Source organism: Anopheles funestus, chromosome 2RL, assembly GCF_943734845.2.
Source record: "Anopheles funestus chromosome 2RL, idAnoFuneDA-416_04, whole genome shotgun sequence".
NCBI classification, from domain to species: Eukaryota; Metazoa; Arthropoda; class Insecta; order Diptera; family Culicidae; genus Anopheles; species Anopheles funestus.
The window spans coordinates 67,981,254-67,987,829 of NC_064598.1; positions in this window are offsets into that span (position 1 = coordinate 67,981,254).

A 6,576-nucleotide genomic window follows, 5' to 3' on the forward strand; every position below is an offset into this window, starting at 1 on the left:
GCATCGAAATACATTCTTGCTGCAAAGCCAGAGCATTTAACTAATTTAAATCGAATTAAAACTATTCCTTGTATAATGACTAGTGATACTGTTTCGTATTCGTACTTTGTAAATTTTTTTTTAGATCAAATTAACGTACTCTTTTAAAAGTTTATCAATAAGAACTACCAAACTATAGCAAACAGATCACGGTAATGAACCCACAAACAAGCCACATTTCAATTTATTTTTCAGTTTCCATGAAATTTTCACTTCACATTACACTGGCTGTGTCGCTTTTGCCCCTAAGTAAATTAAACATCATACATTTACCATTGCGATTCGTTTACACAGCTTCCATGAATATGTCGCTTTTGTGAACCTCGTCGAACCTACGGTGAAACCTGCCACGAAGTAGTAACTATTTCGCTTTATGTTACGCTTAGCGCTTGTTCCTTTTATTCAATTCGCGTTCGTTAATAAAAGGACGCCCACCGCATTTAAACACAAACCCATGCCAACACACCCTTGCTACTTCGCCGAATTCGGGTTTTCCTTTACTCAATTACTATGCATCGCTGGGTAGCGCGTTCGCCTTGACGGATACGTCTTGCAGAATGCCACGAGTGAAATATATTAATCTATTCCACCTGTCGGAGCTCGTAGGTTAACATCGCATCGTGATCGCACTTCAGTGGCAGTGTGGCGTTGTTTTCGTAAAAGAAACGCAACTTGCGGAATTCGTTACACGTCTGGCAGGTTGTAAGTGGATGAGTTATTTGTCGCTCGAAGTGCTGGGCTGTTTGACAAAGAACCCGTCAGAAAATGGAACAGCCTTCCATCAATGTACGTTATATATTGCTTTCTTCTATGGGTATTCATCACCTCGTAAGAGTATTTTAACTTATTTTATCTTGTATTAAAAATTTATACTACCAAAACCACATTGATTTTAGCAATACGGCCAGGCCGTTCTTTATGAATAAAAAAAACCCCATTGATTTTGTCTATCTTTTTTATATTTCCTTGGGATTAAATGGCTTCGTAAAGTTGTTCAGAATATACGTGGCATTAATAAGCTTGTTACTACCTTAAAAAAAGAAAACAAGAATAACGTGTAACGAAAAAAAATATTATGGATTTGGATGGATACGTTTTAATAACTTCGAAAACACATGTCAATTATTCAAAATATTGTCTATTAATAACAGTCAAAGTACTAAAACATTCTGAATTATTTTACATCGAAAATAATCTCTGCACACTGCTCTACGGCTTCAATCATCCCAAAAACCTTGTTTTCCATATGCATCGGCATAACAAATCTTAACAGTTATTGACACGAACGATTCCATTCTCGAAATTGAAAATACATCTTTTATTTTCCTGAAATCCGGAACTCATCTCTGTGATATTTATCAAACCTACCACTCCTTCCATCTTATGCGTGCGTGTTTGTATTGGGAAGTTTTCCAGCTGAAAGGTGAGATTTTTATTTGTGAAAAACAATTCCAGCTTTTCCAGGATATTAAATTTCAACCGTATGGTAGAAAGCTTTTCTTTTCCAAGTATCGAACACATCGAGAAGGAAAACAGCACACACACAAAAAACTACATCACTGAGAAGATACTTGCTTGATGGTGGCATATTTAAACACCCCTGAGCTCGAGTTATTATTTATCGATTGTCTAGATTGCGTCGAAGGGTGCCCTTTTTCGCTTATGATAAAGGTCCTTAAGGCATTACCTTTCCGGGAAGATGAGTAGGTGTTTATGAGTATCGACAGCTGGTGGCAGCTGGAAAGCAGCGGAAGCAGGTCAAAACCTACATCAACGTTTTACCCAAGCTGAGGTTGGGATGGTTTTCATTTTATCCTGATTTATTGTACCTCCCACGATGTTTTTCGCCTTATCCGAGGGAGGCCGTTTTTCTTGTGTGATCATGATTTAGGATCAAATTATACCGTCTGGTACGAGGGATATTAATTTAAAGCTTCCTTTACGATCTCCTTCCTACGGGTGAGTGTACCGAGCAACATATTAAAGAACCTGTATTTCTCTTTTTCATGGGTAGATTTTATTGGTAGAAATGCTGAATACGCTCATTACACAATCAAATGGCCACCAATTACCAGCTATTGGTCAATCGGTTAATAATAAAAGTGTGTACGTCGCTCACCAGCCCACGCATAGTGCATACTAACGCCTAGCTAACAACATATAAACCTTCCTGCTCCTTCCAATGGCAGCAGAAAGCACCCGTGGTCAGCAGAATTATGAAGCCAATGACATTTTTATGATAGCATCATATCAGCCCTGCCCATTACAAAATAGCCGACAAGCGTAAAACCACCGAACCATCGCTATCGAACGCGCCCGGAAAACGGCCCACCTGATAAACGGTGACCACGAAAACCACGGATTACATAAATTGATAAACTGATTCATTAGCCTGCGCCGGGTTAATGCGTCAATATTGCTTTTCCCTATCCGAAGCCCGGTGCAGCTGGGGATGCGGTTGAACGTTCGCGAATTGTTTGCCTTTTTGGAAGGGAAACGTTCGAAAACTGGCACAGTTTATTGTAATGAAAAGCTTTAAGCGCGTTGTGTATGCTTAATTTAACTTACGATTGTTATTTGGTTTTAGTTGAATTTGTTTTTTTTTAAATATATTATGCCAATATCTACATTGCGACATTACTATTTTTTGTGAAAAAATAATTACAAAAGAAACAAATTAAATTTTTATGATCGAATACACATAAAAACCTTTCTGTTCAAAATATTTCTGCGTACAATGCAGGATACTCTAGCCATGAAAATTAACGATCTCGTAACGGCGTTGTGCAGAACAGGTGTGGTAACTAGAACAGCAACCAAATGTATCGCGTTAGGAGTTCTTCTTTCTTTCCTGCCTGCTAACGGTCGAGCACGTCGCGAAGACATGGCCTGGTCGCCAATCCGTTTCCTCGGGCCAGGGCTGCAGTTCTCCATCCACGACTGCTTCCGATCTCCGACAGGTTCGACTCCACCTGATCCAGCCAACGAGCTCTCTTTGCTCCTCTAAGTCTCGCATCTTCCTGGTGGGGCATGAGTCCGACATCCTCATCACGTGCCTCACCCATCGTATCCTTCCGGTTTTGGCAAAAGTCAGAATATCTCACCTACTCTGCTAGCACACACCGCCAAAGATAGTCCTTAGCACCCGCCGTTCGAAAATAGCGAGAGCAATGGCGCCCTCCGTCAGCATAGTTCAGGACTAGTACCCCTACAGGACTACCGGACGTATCAGTGTGTATCAGTGTATCAGTGTATCAGTTACTACGATTTTGATAAAAATTGACGTCAGCGATCCTATGAAATAAAATCTTGTTGGGTACGTAGCTAGATCGTGTATACGACCTAAAGCAATCACTATAAGCGACATCCTTCAATGCGAAAAACTCTTATACAAACATCGACAGTGATCGATTGCTCGGTCTCCTGATCTTCAGGTGCGGACTGCGAAGATTATCTTTATTTGTAACACCAATTCGGATACGAATATTTATTTATACTTAAAGATGACGGCCCATAGCTGTATTGTCAGCCTCATAGAGCTGAAGTGTGTACAATGTTCACAAGGTAATTCCTCCTTGTATTTTGCCTTGTGTGGTAGTACGGAATGTGGCCCTAAGATTTTACTGTGGTTTTTTAAGTTTCAACACTGTAATGGGGATAGGAGTGGTCATGGACACATTTAGAATACATATTCAAGTTACTGATTCAAACCTGCTGACTGGAGAAGGAAGGTGGGCATTTCATTGGAGACCCCAGTAGCTACTTTGAGGTAGTTTGCTGCATATTGGGGTAGTTTGCTGCGTAGCAATTACATAAAGAGTTGCTTATTTTCCTAATGCTGGTCGGAAGGTGGACATTCATTTGGATGCCCCAGAATAAAATCTTGAAGCCCTCTAAAATTATCGAGAATTTTTTAATGGGGATTTCTGGAATGGATATGCCCACTCTGTCCTTAAATTAATCCGTCACTGCCTCACTCATTCATTCTAGACATTTTACATTTTACTACACATGCTGGACTTAAAAGCCAGCATAATACAGATGCAATACAAAATTATACTTTTAGGAATGACAATCATCAATATCACACGGCAGGTGACAGTGGATCGTGGGTTCTGCACCAGCAATTAGCAACCGCTTTTCTCTTTCTCAACTTCACGCCAGGGAAAGTGGTAAGAGACTACATTCTAAAAGCCAATCCAGTTCCACGTATTTGATGATAGCATAGACATCATTGGTTTTATGGCTCTCCTACGCAGTGGATGCTTACCAGCAACTCGGAAAACGACGGAAATCTTGGGTTGGATCTTGGGTTGGATATTATCGAATGTTGCTGCAAGCTTACCACACACAGCCTTGACATTTGGCGATTTAAGCAGGGATAATTTACAGATAGGTGAACGCGCCTACAGGTCTATGTCTATCGCTTAGAGTCTAAGCCTTAGATGTGGCAAGCTTACGAAAACCTCGCAGCACACAGAAGAAGTTATGTGGAAGAATAGTAGATAAGTCGCTACAATTACAAGCGCTATGAGTTGTATGATGGAGGTTGTACAGCAAATTAGAATCATATTATCACTTGAAAAGAGTGAAACTAAACAAATCATTAACTAAATGAATGAGACATTATTTAAAACGTATATTGAGGAAAAAAACCATTTGCAAAACTAATCATTTATTTAAGACTTACATATATCATAAGGTAACTTGCTAGTAAGCTAGTAAATGCACTTCTTTTTCTTCTTCTTGGCTTAACGACCTTACAGGTCACGCCGGCCATTTCTGGCTTACTAGACTTATTTTTACCACGTAGCCGGATAGTCAGTCCTTGCTACGGGGGGACGGTCCGGGTGGGATTTGAACCCGGTCCGGCCGTGTGGACTGGCGCCGTTTATCACATGCACCACCGGGCCGCCCCCCGGTATTAAATGCACTTTAATGTAGCTAAAAACATCGATAAAATTTCCCTTCTGGTACTTTGGTGATATTTCTTCTTGTGTAAAGAAAGAACGTTCTCTTCTTTGTTAGTCACCCGCTAGATATCTTTTGTTGCCAGTTTTTTAAACTTAGAATGCGATCATTCATATAAATCTTTTTGTGCAGTTCCTTGACATCTCCATTCCGGTATTCGGATGCATCCGTGAGCTTACTTCAGTGATGTAATGTAATTTACTCAAAAACTCAAACCATTCTCGTAACAGCCAGCACCGAGGTTGATGTCCCTTTGTTGAACACAGGTTGATGTTTTTTTTTTGTTCAAGTACAAGTTCGCATTAAACCGGGACGAGTTAAACGACGGTGACAGAAGAATGCGTTAACGACCATTTCCAAACCGGAAACGACCTACCTACCGTAAAACGAATATCGAAGAAATATTCCACCAGTGTACAAAGAACAAAACCAGAAAACACAATTGTTCGTCGGCAAATGGCACACAAAGATTTAAGGCTGTTGCCACAAAAACCACACAAAAATACTAAAGAAATCAAGACGATTTCACAATGTGATTACGATGGGAGGCTTGGGTGGAAAAAAGATAGATTTATTTGAGATAGAATTCATTTTATTAAATTTATGACTGCTGATGTCCTTCCTTTAGTTTTTTGCAACCCTTCTGTGTCTGTGTTTTCTTCGCGAAATTATAATCTCCTACGCTGTAAAACTCAAAGTGACAGCTTTCCGCATCTGGTAACCATTGTCAACCATGGAAAGGATGTGAAACTTTCGTGTGAATTCCCTTTAGTCTTAGCCACATTCTTTAAAGCTTGTTTCATACTTTAACCGTTTGCCAGAAACAAAACGAAGTACTAACTTCGTGTGTAAATGAAAGCTCTCTTGATTTTCTTTATTTAAATCCTTAACTCAAAGTATTTAATAAATAAAGTGTTATATTTTTGAGATGCATCATTCTCGATTTCTAGCCACAGAAAGCAACAGTTTTGCGCCACAAAAATCTGAAACCTTTACATCAACGGTAAAAGCTCTAACAACGCACGACAAAAGTTCACCCTTTAATTTCACTCCGATGCTTTTACAACAACAGGGTGCTACTGTCTGTTCTCCCTCTAATGGGTCATCCTCTTTTTAAAAGCAAAATCCAAACACCAAATCATTGCAGTCTCTAGCTCACCAGCATCCTAGGGACCAGGTTGAAGTACTATTTTTGGTTTTTTGCTCTACTGCTTTTCCTCTGCCCACTCGTATCAGGATGGACCACTACCATTTTGCTTTTAACAAGAAGCAAAAAAAACCCCACCCAAAATACTAAAACACAATGCGAAAGGGGTTCCGGTTTTCGGTGCTCTTTGTGCATCCCTGCAGCCAGTGGAGAATGCAAATGACAAAGTTTTTGGTTTCAAGTAAACACATTTTACCCGTGCTTTTGACATTTATAAATGGGATTTTGTGGAATGTTTTGACCGTCTCGCCCACAAAAACCGTGCACGTTTCGCTTGCTACCTTACCCTGTCTGGTGAGTGGTGGGCCTTTAGCAAGGCCTTGTATCTGCTCTAAATTTGTTGTTTTTGATTATGCATT